Source organism: Lissotriton vulgaris, unplaced genomic scaffold (assembly GCF_964263255.1).
Source record: "Lissotriton vulgaris unplaced genomic scaffold, aLisVul1.2 SCAFFOLD_2730, whole genome shotgun sequence".
Classification (NCBI taxonomy): domain Eukaryota; kingdom Metazoa; phylum Chordata; class Amphibia; order Caudata; family Salamandridae; genus Lissotriton; species Lissotriton vulgaris.
Window position 1 is genome coordinate 287490 of NW_028252549.1, and position 17258 is coordinate 304747.

Here is a 17258-nt window from a genome sequence, read left to right on the forward strand (position 1 = left end):
CCCAGGGGAGTGAGGCCACGCTGCCCCCTTCTGCAATTTTTTTAACACAAGGCCAGGCCCCGGGGGATGGGGTCGCCGGGGCCAATAGTGCCCAGGGAAGCGGGGCCTTCTTGTTTTTTTTTAAATGCTCAGGCACTGGGAGATGGGATCCCCAGGGCTCAAAAAATGTTAAGAGAAGGCGTGCCACACAGCCCCCTCCTAAAAAAAGAAATAGAAAACCGAAGCTGGATCTCGCCGTAGGCCCCGCCCCCTCCCTGTCCCACTTGAAAACACGCCTTCTGGCTCGTTTTGGGTTGGGGGATGAAGTCCCCTCACATCTTATGGGTCCTTAGGGGCCAACTAGCCCACCAGGTACCTCCAGCAAGCACCACACAGTGGGATTGCTGAGGGGTGGTCCGAGGCCACGCCCTTTTTTACACCACTTTGCAAACGCGCCTTGTGGCGCATTGCTGATGGGGCAATGAGGTCCTGTTGTGCCCTGAGGCCCTCAGGACTAAAGTGAACTTCATCCCCTGGGCAGCAGTGCGCCAGGAGTCGCGTTTTCAGAATGGTGTAAAAAGGTGGCGTGGCCTTTGAACATTCTCAGCAATCCAGCTGTATGGGGCTTACTGAAGGTAACAGGAGGGCTAGTTGGCCCTGAAGGACAGGGCACTGTCGCAATTAAAACTCACATGTGATCAATGGCAGTGGTCTGCATTTTTTGAGACTCTGGCTTTACTGCCTCACTGATGAGTGATCCTATCCACTTTCGGGTACTCACTGACACCCAATTTGCTCCTCAGCCCTTACTTCTACGCTCAAAGATATCAATTTATAATAGGATCTTCCAGTTAAGCCATAGGCTAGTTAGTAAAATCTCTCTCAATCTATGCAGCCTCCATTTGTAAGTGCTTTGACTGCCTTCTCTTTGGAGTGCAGCACGTTGGCAATCAAAGTCTTGTATAGATCATGATTACTGGACTATTTATACTTCACAGATGTGCCTGCGATTACTCTGTAGAAAACACAGTTGATGGACAGAATGTAGAACAATGTCATACATTCACCCCAGTACAAGGATCTGGGCCTAAATCCATCGTTTTTTTGTACTTCACACCACCCTGGGTTAGACACTGGCTATATGGAAATCAGCTCTGACCCTGTGCCTCATGGGAACAGTCCAGTCCGAACTACCAAGCCAAGTCTTTCCCAGATCGGAATCAAGCATCCAAGGACCGGTTTCTGGCTATCAGCCTTCATCAGCCTGGATAGCTTGACTCCAGTGGTGTGGAGAGCCTGGGACTCACGTCTGAGCATACCCAGCCCATTTGGGGTGAAAATTGTAAAAAACACAGTTGATGGACAGAATGTAGAACAATGTCATACATTCACCCCAGTACAAGGATCTGAGCCTAAATCCATCGTTTTTTTGCACTCCACCCCACCCTGGGTTAGACACTGGCTATATGCAAATCAGCTCTGACATTGTGCCTCGTGGGAACAGTCCAGTCCGAACTACCAAGCCATGTCTTTCCCAGACCGGAATCAAGCATCCTAGGACCGGTTTCTGGCTATCAGCCTTCATCAGCCTGGATAGCTTGGCAGTTCGGGCTGGACTGTTCCCATAAGGCACAGGGTCAGACTGATTTGCATATAGCCATGTCTGAACTGGGGTGGCAGAGTGGGCTAAAGAATGGTGACGGATTAAACCCAGATCTTTTGACTGGGTGTGAGTGTTTTATTGATTCAGATGCTCCGCCCATCACCACCCCCTTTTGTACCACTTTTGGCCGCCATAAGTGTGGCAGGGTATGCTCAGACGTTAGTCCCTTTCTCACTTTGCCACTGGATTCAAGCAAGCCGGGCTGAACACGGCTGGAATGCCAGAAACTGGTACTTGGAAGCTTGTTTCCGGTCCAGGGAAGACATGCCTTGGCAGTTCGGGCTGGACTGTTCCCATAAGGCACAGGGTCAGACTGATTTGCATATAGCCATGTCTGAACTGGGGGGGCAGAGTGGGCTAAAGAACGGTGATGGATTAAACCCAGATGTTTTGACTGGGTGTGAGTGTTTGATTGATTCAGAAGCTCCGTCCATCACCACCCCCTTTTGTACCGCTTTTGGCCGCCATAAGTGTGGCAGGGTATGCTCAGACGTGAGTCCCTTGCTCACTTTGCCACTGGATTCAAGCAAGCTGGGCTGAAGATGGCTGGAATGGCAGAAACCGGCCCTCGGGAGCTTGTTTCCGGTCCAGGGAAGACATGGCTTGGCAGTTCGGGCTGGACTGTTCCCATAAGGCACAGGGTCAGACTGATTTGCATATAGCCATGTCTGAACTGGGGTGGCAGAGTGGGCTAAAGAACGGTGATGGATTAAACCCAGATCTTTTGACTGAGTGTGAGTGTTTGATTGATTCAGATGCTCCGTCCATCACCACCCCCTTTTGTAATGCGATTACTCTGTGGCATACTTTTTCCCTAAAACAGCAGTGTACAGACAGTATTTCCTTGTGAGAACTAGTTGGCACTGAAAGTCGATGTACCATTCTATTGCGAGTTAACTTCAAAACTGTTTATCCTGAATTTTTTTAATGGATCAATATTACTGATTTTTCTTTATTCCCACCACCTACAAGTGGTGTAATTGTTTTGATTTTCATTAGTAAATCCCCGTACAAAAGACTTTGCTACCTGCGCCTGATAATAGTATTTATGAAAAGTACGTCAATTTATGAGAAAAAAACCTTTAACACCACAAATTCCTTCTCTGCTGCTTTTCTTCTCAGTCCACTTTACTTTCTCTCCTTTCATGTCTCTCACGAATGTGGTCCCCCTTCTATCCTTTTAAGACTCATTCCCTCACTCAAGTGGACCTTCATGGTCTTAATTTATCTCTTACTTTCTCTTTCTAGCTTCTCACTTTCTTTTTCCCGTATTATCTCACTGTTTTCTTTTAGCTCTCTTCCTCTTTTTCAACAGCCTTTTTTTCTTTCAATCTTGTTTTTTTCTCACTATTTTTTTATGTCTCACTGTCTGTTGTATGTTCGCTCTCTTGATCTTTTTCTCTTCTACTAGCTATGCTGTTCTTTTTATCCCTCTGTTCTTCCCTCATCCTCATCTTTGTCTCCTTTTATCTCTCTATTTTTGCCTTATTTGCTCTTCTTCTCAACCATTGTCTGCATCACCCTCTTTCTTTCCTCTTTTTCACTCTGTTCTCTGATACCTTTGGGTTTCCTCTTGCTCTCCATTCTCATCTTTCTCACTCTTCACCCTACTTGCAGAGTGTGCACCTTTAAGTACTCTGAATAAGGGGGACATCATATCTGACAATCTCTGGCTGATATCCATCATCTCAAAAGTTCTAAATGCTAACCTTTGACTTTTTCACTCTATTCTATAATGTCCCGGAGTTTGTAGTCACTTTCAAGTTAATTTGTTTCTCTTTTGCTCTGGTTCTTACCCTATTTCATTCTCTCATGCTATTTCTTACTTCGTTTTCACATTCTCTTAGTCTATCTTTCGGTCTCTTTTTCTATTTTGGTCACACATAAGACTACCAGATTTTGAAAACAACAAAAAACTGTATATTTTAAAAAATCTAAAAGAAGAACGACTATTTGACATCAACTGAGGGGTATGGGATGACAGTGCTTATCAACATCGAAATGCTAAGGAAATAAATAAAATGCCATTTTAAACACCATTTCATACCGGCTAATTAAATTGCTTTCTGATAACAGAAACTAGCCAGTCCTCCAATGGAAAACATAAAAATGCGCCTCTTTCAGCTAGCCCTCTATGGAAACAGGGACACAAGACACATGTCTTGAAATTTGAAAAACCGGGGTTGTCCTGGTAAATCCGGGTCACATGGTCACCCTAATCACACATGCACTTCATAACCTTTGTTTCTCCTTTGCTGTTTCTCGTTCTGTTTTTCTACAACATTCACTCTTTTTTATATCCCCATTTTCTCTCTTGCTTTGTTTTCTTATATCTATTCTCAGCATATCAGGTTTCAGTGAGGCCCTTCTGGATCTCAGAGTTGAAAGGGTCTTATCTAATATATGGTTCATATGAGGGGTGCCGTCCAGTAGATGGAGTCACATCAGGGCACATAAATGTAAACAGCCCAGTGCAACCAACGCGCAGGGCACCGAAGGCTAGGGGTCAAAGTGCAAAATGCTCCTAGGACAGAGAACATAGGCACATCTATTGTTAGTGCAGCAGACACAGTGGCACCAGGGCTGAAGAAGAGGTAAGAGGCATGGCCAAGCCAGAGATCAAGATGGTCGCTCTGCTTTGAAGCTCCGCCAGCAGTCGATGCAACAACGTGATGTTCCGCTATCCAGCGAGGCTACCGGGCAGGGAAAAGACACTTAAATGCAGTGGAAGGGATCCTGATTAAAAGTCTCCCTGGGGTGCTGTGAGAAAACCACCGGAACGGCAGAAATCGGCGACTCCAGGCGGACGACTTTCAAGATAGCGGAATTGACGATATGAGGAGACTCCGGGTGCGGCGGCGGAGGGACTGAGCCAGCAGCTGAGGTGATGTGAGTCGCCGGGCCACGGGCCGGAGCGTTGAGCGGCCACATTCTGGGCAAAGCGGCGCTCTGTACTGACGGGAGGTCCGTTTGACCTCTGGCGGTCCGAGCACGGCACTTTTATGTCTGCGCTGATCGCGGGGGCACACAGGGATGGTGCCTGCGATCTCTCCCCCGACGACATCTGGTACAGCATTTCCAAAGCGCCCTTGGGGATCTCCTCCCTGTATAAGCACTCGCTCGGCCGCGGCCTGCGCTGTTCTCCCCCTTTTCTCCGTAGGGCTCCATTGTTGTAACCCTTCCTGGCGTGGCTGCGCTGCTCCCGGAGCGAAAAACGGAATCCAACCCTCAGCAGTGTCTCAGCCCCAGCCACCAATTTATGCTGCAGCAAACTTGAAACATTAACTGCCCACTGCACATTGCCTTGTCTTCAAACAACCTGCCCCGTGGAAGTACTGTGCCTCGACCACTGCTACGCCACAAGCTCCATTGTGGGAGACAATAGTGAAATAGCCAAAACCTCCCCTGTAGCCAGGAAAATACAAACACGGGTTGGATGCCCATTCCTTGCTTATCAGTTCTGCTTGCCTTATCTCTCTTCGCCAGCTACATGCACCTGCTCTGCGGCCATAACCAGAAGACTCTGGCATTGGGCTTAATTAATACTTGGCAGGTGGAACTGCGGTATGGGCCGCAAAGACCCCAAACAGCGCCTCCTCCCCTTCGAAAAGGTCACGAAGTAGCCCAAGAAGCCCCTGACAACATGGCGGAAGGTAGCCAGAAAGACACAACACTAGAGGGTGATACCAACCAATTAGGTTCCCTGCTACAAGAGATGAGAGCGGGGTTCAGAGCCAGCCCTAGATGTGCGCTTTGATGCCCTAGATAAGCACATGGCGGATCTGGGATCGAAGATCCAAGTTCACGACAGAAAACTCGATGTGGTGGAATCGCATACATCAGATCTAGGAGATGGAACGTTCATAGATCACTAAGTCCAAGGCCCAATCCTGGATGCCCGCCCAGACCAATCACTGCCTGTGTCATGAACTTTAGGGATCGAGACACGGCCCTGCGCCTGGCACGAGAACAGGGCGAACCGGTATGGCAGGGCTCCAAGCTGTCCCTATACCCAGACTTTACAATCATGGTACAGGAGGCCAGGCGGAAATACACTGGAGTTAAGGCTACACTCAGAAATCTAGGACTGCTCTATCCAGCTCGGTTACGTGTTGAGATCAATGGGAGAGCCCGTGTCTTTGACAATCCTATGGAGGTGCAGGAGTTCTGTCACACTTACAAACTTAACAACAAACGCCCAGCTGAGGACAAAAGACTTCCCCCTCCGCAGAGTGGTTCAGACGTCAGCATGGAATTATACTCGGGATCTGGGCACGGCTAAACTGTTAATATGACCTTCCTTTACATGGAGACTTGAATAAGTTGGGATTTCATTCAATCACTTTTAGTATAATTTTTTATTGCAACGTAGCTGTAGGGCCGCTGCCACCACCCTAATGGTATTCACCTTATAATTGTTGTGTGAATTTAGTAAGTACTATTTATGGTTGTTTTTCAGCGATGCAGAGGAACTATTAGTACTGTACTGTTTCTGGATAGTAATGGTTTTGCCTCTCTGGTAGGGTGGGGAGGGGAGGCTGGGACATTGTTTAGCTACACTGAGACGTTCTTAGGTACACACTTGGATGTAACTGGCAAGTTCGCACGGTTGATTTTCATTAAGCACTCATTTTTACCACCACCATGGCTCAGTTAGGGTATAATTCTGTACCCTCAGAGGTGGTTTTGGTGACATGGAACGTCCGCGGCCTGAACAACACTTGCAAGAAAAGGCAGATAACACAGTATTTACTATGTCACAGGGTAGATGTAGCTTTCTTACAGGAAACTCATCTGCCTCCTAGTGATCAGGCCCACTTTGCTGCAAATTGGGGAACACATCGATATTTTGCCAACTTCAGCAACTTCGCAAGGGGCACTGTCATTCTTATACATAAATGACTCCCCTTCCATTTGCATTCTGTAATACGTGACAGTGAAGGCAGGTATATCATTGTCCTGGGCACGTTAATGGGTAACAGGGTGGCATTGGTCTGTGTGTATGGCCCCCAATAGCGACTCCCTGGACTTTATTATACCCTACTCTCTAAACTGGCGCAGCTAGGCCCAGTTCCCCTTTTACTGGGGGGTGATTTTAATATAGTCCAGGACCAGTCACTTGACACCACTTCGAGAGCACTAGATCCCAAACCGTGAGCACGAAAGGCATTGAGCTCGCTTTGCGATCAATTCTACTTAATTGACATAGGTCGTACGCAAAACCCGCATAGCACTGACTATACTCACTACACTGGCAGTCATACCACATGGACGAGGCTCGACTATTGGCTGGCATCCCCAGAACTTATCAGCTGGTGTCATGTGATCCGGACACTTCCTCGCACATATTCGGATCACTCCCCGGTATTATCAATATTGAAGGTCCCACGATTCCCCAGCCGCGCATTAGATGATGATGTTTTTAGACAGGAGTAACTAGAAGCGATAGAGGACTACTTCGTCATTAACACTGGTTCAGTAGACACTGTGGCAATGTTATGGGAGGGTTTTAAAGCATACATGAAGGGCGTGTGTATATCCAAAAATGCCGATGTAGTGCCGGATTTGTGCAGTAAGTTAGCCCGCCTGGAAAATGACCTAGGGCCGTTAGACTCTAAACAATGCCAGGCGACAGGTCCCGAAATAGACAAGCGACCTTTGTCCCTGCTCACAGAATTCAAAGATATGCTGAGAGTTAGATCCTTTTTATGGGGAAATACTACAATGCCAGGAAATACGGCGAAGGCGAGTGGCCGGGACGAGTCCTAGCACAGATGATTAGACCTCCCTATTGTAAGGTATACATCCCCGAGTTGAGAACTTCGTCGGGACAGCAGATCACTGACACACAGGATATGTAGGGGGAATTTATGTCCTATTTTAAAACATTATACACCACTAGATTGGGTCAAGACAGGGCGCAGCAGAAGAGTTATTTGTCCGAGGTCGCTTTCGTTTATTTCGAGAAGTTTATGCAGGACTTTCTCGCTGAGCCTATCTCTGAGGAGAGCATTGATGAGGCATCTCTGCCCTGAAGAGTTCCTCGGTCCCGGGGATCAACGGTTTCACTGCGGATTTTTATAACGCCTATAAAGATTTATTGATTCCCCATCTCCTTAAATTATATGCAGAAGCCTTGGAGAGGCAGATATTACCTGCCACCCTGCGTGAAGCAGGCTTCATTCTTCTCCCCAAACCTGGCAAGCACCCACTGCTATGTGGTTCCTATCAACCGTTATCACTATTAAACCTAGACTACAAAATAATGGCAAAGGCTCTGGCATGTCGCCTGTCTCTCCTAATAGAATCTATCATTCCCCGGCCCAGTCTGGTTTCATACCCCATCGCTCGACAGCCTTCAATGTACGCACATTATTTAACACTCTGCATAGAATTAACCCGGAAATCCCTGCTGCGGCAATCCTATTTGATACAGAAAAGGCATTTGACTCCCTTGAATGGCCTTTTATTTTATCCATCATGGAGCGCATGGGGATGCCGTTTGGTTTCATTGCCGCGACTGCCCTGCTATACAGTCAACCGCTGGCCCGACTCCAACTAAATGGTACATTGACAGCTCCCTTCTCACTTTCACGTGGCACGAGACAGGGCTGCCCGTTGTCGCCTCTGTTGTTCATTTTAGCCACGGACCCACTAATACGGCACTTCCAAGAGAAACGCCTTCATAGGTGTTTACACTTCACCACCGGCCCATTGTTAGTATCATTGTATGCAGATGACACGATTTTATATGTACGCAACCCCCAGACTAATTTGGATCCCCTTATCCGGGAAATTCTGAGCTTTGGCAGACATTCCGGACTGGGTATCAATTGGAACAAATCTGTAATTTTTCCACTCACTGCCAGCACAGACAAGGGACTTGGAATTCCCCCTGGAATGGAATACTGACTCGGTTAACTACCTGGCCATACATATACACTTAGAAACAGAGCAGATCATCCGCCGCAATTACGGACAACTGTTTCCAAATTAGAGACTCAAACAGAGAAATGGCTAAAGCTCCCCCTATCCATGGCTGGATGAGTTTCCCTCATTAAGATGGTTGTGCTTCCGAAATTTTTATATCTGGTTCAAAACATCCCGATCCCTCTTATGAATAAATTCCTTTCGACCCTTTGATCACACTTAATAAGATTAGTATGGGGTGGCGGAAACTTCAGGGTAAACTGGCGGGTTTTGACACTCCCCGGCGATAAAGGTGGGTTTGGGGTCCCTGATTTACAACTGTAGTATTTAGCTACACAGTTCAGTTTTGCACAGACATGGTACCACCCTGATGCCAGAATTCCATACCTCCGACCAGAGTCTGACTTAGTCCTCCCGGACATTTTAGCGGCGATATTAACGAAGGGTTCCCCCAAAGATATCTAACGCACATCGACCACTAGTTGGGCATGGGAGAAATTGCGTTGCATAACACACACACCATTGCTTTATTCTTCTGATCTCCCACTCCCGAACCCTAAGTGGATACCTATAACTAGCAAAAAGCTCATACAGAAGACATGCGCTACATTTGACATTGCTAAGATAGGCGATCTATTCCTCTCGAAAGTACTGGAACAACATGTACTAAAATCCCTGTCCGTGTACTTGGAGTCCCATTCCCTACTTCACGAACGACAAGCAGGGTTCCGAGCACATCATAGCACCGAGTTGGTGATGCTCTCGGTACTGGATGAACTGAGAGGCCTGGCTGACGGTAAAAAAACCGAGCGCCCTGATCTTGTTAGATCTTTCAGCGGCGTTCGATACCGTCAGCCATGCGCTGCTGCTGGAAAGACTGAGTGAGTTTGGCATTAAAGGCCTGGCTTTTAGATGGTTGCAGTCATTTCTGTCAGGAAGGACCCAAAGAATACAACTTGGAGAAGAAACCTCCGCAGTGGGAAAGCTAGAATGTGGGGTGCCCCAGGGCTCGGCCCTGTCCCCACTGCTATTTAACCTATACCTGCAGCCTCTGATTGCCTCCCTGGCGCGTATGGGCTGCACAGTATACAACTACGCGGACGACACGCAGCTGCTGCTGAGTGTCGACAACACAAATGTCGCTCAACTCCACACTCAGAATATCTTGAGATACACGGTCCAATGGATGACAGGAAACCTTCTAAAAATCAACCCAGATAAGACTGAGGTAGTGGTGATTCCATCTGCCACCTCACCATGGTGCGATCTCTACTGGCCCGCAGAGTTAGGCCCGGCCCCAAAACCCAGCCTGAATGTGAAGAGCCTGGGGATCAAATTAGATTGTGACCTTTCAATGGTCAACCAAATCTCTTCAGTGGTGGGTAGCTGCACTAACATTATCCGACAGCTACGGAAGTTAGTACCTGTCATCTCCCAATCTATGCTTCGCTCCATTGTCGAAGCCACCGTGATCTCAAGAATACACTACGGAAATGCCCTCTACCTTGGCCTACCAAAAATCCTGACAAATAGGCTACAGGTGGTGATGAATGATGCTGCTCGTCTCATTTTTAGATTGCCAAGACGAACCAAAGCATCCCCCCTGCTACAGAATTTCCATTGGCTCCCCATCAAGGAGCGAGTGGAATTTAAAAGCTTATGTATAGCCCACAAAGCCATCTATGGCATGGCGCCCGCATACATTAAAGACCGTGTGACAGTGTACAGCCCAAAGAGAGTTCTCTGATCTTCAGACTCTCAATTATTGGTCTGCCCTCGGTACAAACTTGTTACCAAGGGTGGAAGAGCCTTTTCGGTGTTGGTTCCTCAGCTATGGAACACACTACCTGAGCCACTGCGCAGGGAAGAGAACCTCCTATGCTTTAGAAAGGGGTTGAAAACGCTGCTGTTTAGGAGGTCCTTGAGTGTCATCTAGGCTAGTGGATGCTTCTCTGTACTTCCAAAGTTGTTGTTTTACCATCGATTTCCGAGCGCTTAGAGGCCTGCAGGTGATTGAGCGCGTTACAAATCAAAAATAACAATAACAATAACAATAACAATAACAATTTGCAGATGGACATATTTTTGATCCCGATGATGAGTCCTTCTTCCATGGTGCCACATTCATGGACAGATACGTCCTTCTACGAATCTGTTACTTAGCTTACTACTAGCCAAAAGGGAGGTATCCATTCATTGGGGTGGCAGAACAGCACCCTCGGTGAAGAGCATGGCGTCCTGTTCCACAAACAGCGACCTATATATAATAACAGTCCCCCCCACCTCCAGGCCCAGAGATATCTGGGGAACTTTCAGAACATACCTAGAGGCGCAGCGACAAGACCCCCCTACCCAGAAAGAACAGGGCATAGTCCCAACAGGGGTGGGTTAGACTGTCCCGAGATACATGTCAATAATCAACTACACCGGATGCTAAACTCCTTTTTTGATGTTGGTACAGTTGATGTATTCCCATGTCATGATTGTAAACACTGTTTATGTGAATCAGAGTCAAGAACGATTGTAACAGAAAATATGTTAGCCGCCGAGGGACTTGCTTTATGTAACATGTGATCACCCTGCGGCATTTATTGAGCCCTTAACAGTGTGTACTATGTCTACCTGTACTTTTAGATGGTTGCAGTCATTTCTGTCAGGAAGGACCCAAAGAATACAACTTGGAGAAGAAACTTCCGCAGTGGGAAAGCTAGAATGTGGGGTGCCCCAGGGCTCGGCCCTGTCCCCACTGCTATTTAACCTATACCTGCAGCCTCTGATTGCCTCCCTGGCGCGTATGGGCTGCACAGTATACAACTACGCTACAACTATGTGGGGTGCCCCAGGGCTCGGCCCTGTCCCCACTGCTATTTAACCTATACCTGCAGCCTCTGATTGCCTCCCTGGCGCGTATGAGCTGCACAGTATACAACTACGCGGGGTTTCCGTTCTCTCACAGAACTGTGCACAGAGACCTAGAACCTGGGTGAGTTAGGGTGACCCACAACTCACCTTTGTTTCAGAAATCCCCTTACCTAGCTAGCTACAGTGTCGCATCGGTAGTAATTACTTCCCAATGACTTAGACAATCCAGAACATGAACTTAGAATACCTCAGGTATCGTGGAACACATGAACACTCTTTCGTTATATTTTCATTCCAAACCGAAACTGGGAGGCAATGAAAGCACGTGCACGTTTGAAATGTTCATTTTTCAATGCAGCATTCTCAAACGCAGTATCTTGTATAATATCAACATACATATTATAAAAATCAGAGTCAGCAGCATAGTCACTAATCCATAGTAAGCAAAAGGTGATAACATGGTATGATGCAAATTCTATAGAATTCTGTATCACCTATATTTCGCGCACCCTAATTAGCATATTATATTATATCTAAGAAGGTCTCATCTGGGTTCTTAGCAGGGCGGACCCATACCTCTAATTCTCAGTAGTAGGAGATCACATCAACAGCTACCAGCTCTCAGCATGCTCAGCATCAAGTGTGTTGATTCATTCCCTGTAACTGTATCTAAAACCCACGTAGAGCCAAATGTTGGCACAAACATTATTTGTGTTATGACTAACGTGGTGCGAGGATCAGGCCTACAGCAACCTTGTGTTAGGTTATTCTGAGAGTGTGCAGTTCTCAGTGTGCAGACATTTGTACCAAGTGTACCAAGCACGACTGATATCAGTGCAATAACATATTATTCTCAAATAAATCACATCTTTCGTCTAGGTTAAAAGTTGTAATAACAATTAGGTGTCGTGTGCAAACCGAAGCAGAAAGAAAATATGGCGTTTAAACATTTAATAAGCACATGCTAACTTAACACAATATATAGAAACGTAGTAACCATATGACACCCCCCCAATGATCCGAGGACCGTTAAAAAAGAAAAAATATAAGCCAATACCCTATGAGAGGCAAGACATGAAAGCAGAGTTCAATGATATTGAGCCAAGCTAAATGTATGTAAATGTATGTAAAATTTAAAAACACAAAAATGTAAGTATGAATGCCTATAGTGGCCACACAAAACATAAAAAGTCGAACTTGAGGCCTAATTTCAATTAATCAGGCCTAGAACATATGAAAAATCGAATGTTCATATTAAAAAAAGGCACCATTCAGAATTACTAAAAAGTCACGTGCCAGATGGAAGTATTCAGAGTCATTCCTCGTTGAATGAATATGCAAAATAGGTAGCTACAGCTTCCAACATGAAATCACTGCCATCATCCGAAAACAGTTCAGCCATCCAATTAAGCAATGGGAAAGAACATACGTGCTCCTCCAACACTGATTCCTCTAGCATCATCAGAGGACAACTCAGTGGGTTCTCGAGAACGCTCTGTGCCAGAAAGTCATGCGCCGCTGCGAATATGTCCCACTGACCCATTAGTCCATGCATCGCTGCTACAGCCATAACCCTTTCGCCAGAACAGACCAGCTCGTGAGCCACTACGGGGTACATCAGCTGATCAAAGTTGACGTCAGGAGAAGTCGGTGAACAGAGACACAAATCAATGGCCCAGTCGAAATCACAGCTCAGGCAATGAAACACAGGCTGGACACATGTGAAATAGGAAAATCTGAAGGATAATCCAAAAGCCGTGCTTAAGGTCGCAAGCGGCAAGGATCCATAGTATTCAAGCATCCGGTTGCGAAACTGCATCAGTAGGTGCTGAGTGTTTCCTTGCGCAGGATGGGCATCCATGTTTTATAAAATAAAATATCACCAGAACGCCTGCAGCCAAAGCCAGCAAAACAGGAAATCCGCCAAACAAGCTAGCGAATATAGAATGAAAGAACGCAGGGATAATACCAAATACTTTTTCAAATGTAGTCACGAGACCACCGCTAACCATTTTAAAAAAATGAGCCAGGCTCGTTGTGGAGGAGGCATTGAAGATTTGATGAACCAGCTCGCAGAAATGAAACGGCAAATCAGTACTTAAAAGTGCCTGTACTTCTGTGCGTGTGTTTGCTATGTGAAGGACATACGTTTCACGGGCAGAGCTCAGGGCCACCTGTTTTTGAGACAAAAGGGCTCTTATACGGCCTAAACCATTGAACTCAGCTCTCAAGGTTGGTATTCTTGGCCAAATTAAAACTTCTGAATTCCCATGCGTGGGTGGATACAACACATTCTTGCAGCAAACGACTCTTTCTGACACGGTAACCACATAAGCGATACCAGCCTCTAACCCACAACAAAACTCGTTATTCAAAAGTAAATAACTACCGTTGGACAACAACGTGAACGTGGGAACACTTGCAGGAACTGGTGTCCCTTTCAAAACACAGGCCAAATTAGGTTTGTCCTGATTACAAGAACCATGCAACTGGATGTGTCTGCATATTAGTGAGCGGTCAGGCGACTGTGTACATTCTTCACCATTCAGATTCACTTCATTTCCCTCCTTAAGGCATCTGTAAGTGTATGGTAAAGACCACGTCTCATGGAGGAAAGCACTGCCTAATGGTTCATATCGCCCAATGGCTATATATTTCATACAATTTGTAAATTTATACAAAGCAAAAGGTAATGTTATAACACCATGAATAAGCCACGTCGCAGCAGTCACTTCAGCCACAGAAAATGGCAAGGATTCTAATTTTTCAATATGTAACATAGAAAATGTTGCATCTCTCATTGACAGCATACGCTGTTTTTTGGTCAGATTAAACGGGGCAAATAATGATGAGACGTTCATAAAAGTCCATGGCACTCGACCAGACTTAAGAGTCTGTAGTGTCCACGCAAATTGCATCACAGAACGCAATTGATTTTGACCATGATATAACACGGACACTTCATCATGTACAATGTCAACAACAGAAGACACAATATTGTTTAACGTGTAAATTCGGGAAGAAAGCGTGTTAATGCTGTTATCAACAACTGCAAGCACCTTCTCTAAATTTGCTTGATCAATAGCTCGCAGGTGTAGGAGAGTAGGGTCTGCAATCCTATGATCACCCAGATTTTTTGCTTTTGTTTCACTGGTTTACGACTTTCTCTGGCTGTGGGCCTGCCAATCAGACCCACAGCCTGGCTGTTCTCTTTCTAAATTACGAGATGTACCCTAGGTGCATTTACCAATTGGTACTGGGCCACCTTATCAGACCCCGTAACGCAGGGCATAGGTGTACCCAGGGCCGCCAGGGGCTGCAGCATGTATTATGCCACCCCTGGCTGGCCTCCTAAATTTGACACAACTGGCTGCATGACAGCTGGGGCGAAGTCGTGTAATCACCCTTTGCTTTAGATATAGTAGCCCTATATCTAACCACACAATGGACACCCGAGTTCCTATCAGTCACTCCTATGGCAGGCCTTGACAATCCTGAAGGCAGAGTGCGTGGGCTCGTGTGAACTGTGCTCTGGCCCGAGCCGAGCCCGGTTGCAGCTTGCGGACAAAGGACCCAATGGCTGTTCCATGATAACGCGTGCCACATCGGTAACTTCGGTGTCGCGTTATCAAGACATGTCGAGTAAGGTGTCATACGAATCGGGGTGCTGCCCTCTCACCAATTCTGGCGATGAGGTTAGCATTCCACCCTTCTAGAGGGACACGACATGTACGTAACTGTGAACCCCGGTTAAAGTTAACTAAAGCCTCAGCTCCACAAAATGGATGCTGCCACCACAGACACGAGTCTGACCTCCTGCTGCTGGGAGTCCTTCCAGCGAGGAGCGCTTGGACAAAGGGTTTCCTGTCGAGGGCGGTGTTCGCACCGTCCCAGACAGGGTTTGTGTATTCTGGGTAGGTAGGGCTTTTGCGAGAAGGTGACTGCGGAGTGGCACCCCGGTGCTCACTACGCATCTGCCGGTTAGAACCAGTTCCAGGGGCGACAGCCCTGGCCTGGGGAAAGTCCGGCAGGGGAGAGGGGTGTAACTACCCCCCTTCCTGGTCCCACCCTTAGGGCAGGACCTAGTCATGTACCCACCCCTTTCTTTAGAATAAAGGCCGGAGCGGGGACCCTTCCAAATTAGATCATCTTTGAATCAAGAATACTTTCTACGAAAGGACTTCAAGACTCTTCTCAAGATTTCTCCCTTGTGGCTAAGGAGTAGTCACCCTGCATCAGCGGGCACCATCTAAGAACTCTGCGGTTTGCTGTAAGTCCTTCCTCAAGGAATCCGACGGCCCAGCTCGACGAGAACCGGCTTCCCTGGCACCTCTGACCTCTACCCACGTCATCAGCTTAGCTGTGATCTGTGGGTGCGACGAGACCTCGAGGGACCGGCCATCATCAGAACCTGCACGCTCTTAACCAGCACGACCATCGAGGTAACTCTCTGGTGAGTGCTCTGGGGTCCGAGAAGCCCCGACCCTGAGCCGCTCCAGCACCGAAGTGCAGTCTCCCAGCATCTCCACGATCTGCGCGGGGCCCTTCTGCTCGCTGCTCAGCACGTTGTCTGGTCACTAGCCGCTGGCTTGTGCCCTTCTTTGACGACATCCGAGAATCATCACTGCTGGTCTGGTTGCTCCAGACTGGCCCTTGCTTCCATCTTTGCGAGAAGCACCCCGGACCCTCCTGGTCCACTCAAGACGCCATCTTAGGCCCACCACGTGGCCCTGAGATCTGCCAAGGCTTGTTGCCCCATCCTGGGCCCAGCGACGCCGACAGCATCATCCTTCGTGGGACAGCTCGCACCTCCACCGTGGTCGCCGACAACGCCTCCTGGTCCGTGAGACTGCAGAGCCTAGCGTCGCCCACTCACCTTGTCGAGGTGACGGCCAACTGGTGCCTTCCTGGTACCCTCTGACTACTGGCTAGTAGTACGAACTTGGTCCCCTCTGCTTTCAGGTTTCTTCCATCTCAGATCCAGGCTTGGATCTCTACGAACTATTCAGCACTGGTCGCCGGCCAGCAACTCCTTTCTTCCGGCTCCCGGCTCGTCAGCGAAGACCCCGACGCCTGTAAGACTTGTGCAGCCGCAGCCCTCGTGGCTAGGTAACTCGGCATTTCGGTGCCTGCATAGCCTCCTTACTCTAGGGTCCCGAGTCCCTCGCTTCCGACTTGCCTTAACCTTTCCGTGTCCTCGGACACTTGTTTTAAACTGTGCACTTGAAGTATTTGCTAAAGAGATTTGGTTTGTGCTTAGTACCCTGTCCTCATAAAGAGTACAGGGCTGTTGTGATTCTTAATAAATATACTGTTTATTTTCATAACGCTTGTGTGGTGTCCTTTCACTGGGTGTTCAAGGGGTACATGTGTGGTAAACAGCTGGCTTAACACGCCCTCTCGAGTCTTTAGCCTTAGACTGCTCGTATCCACGCTACTAGGATAGCTGGTCTATAGGTTGACTTACAACCAAACACCATAAGGGTCGTTGGAACGATACATAGCGGTCGCTAGAATAGCGAACGTTGCATATCGGGCCAACTTCTCACATTGGTGAGCAGCGGTTGGGATTTGAGCTTGCTGTTGTTTTACCACACGTATCCTAAGAATATCTTGTTGAAAGATCGCACAAGTACTGTTAGTACATATAACCAAAAGCTTAGAATACTCTGAGTTCTACTGAACCAGCTGTTGTAGCTCCTCAAGGCTTAGCACACCTTGGCTACAACTCTTAGCAAGGGAACAGTAGGAAAACACATAGTGTAGGTAGGTGCATCACTTACACCACACTAGAAACAGTATGTCGGGCCAAGGAAGAAACTCT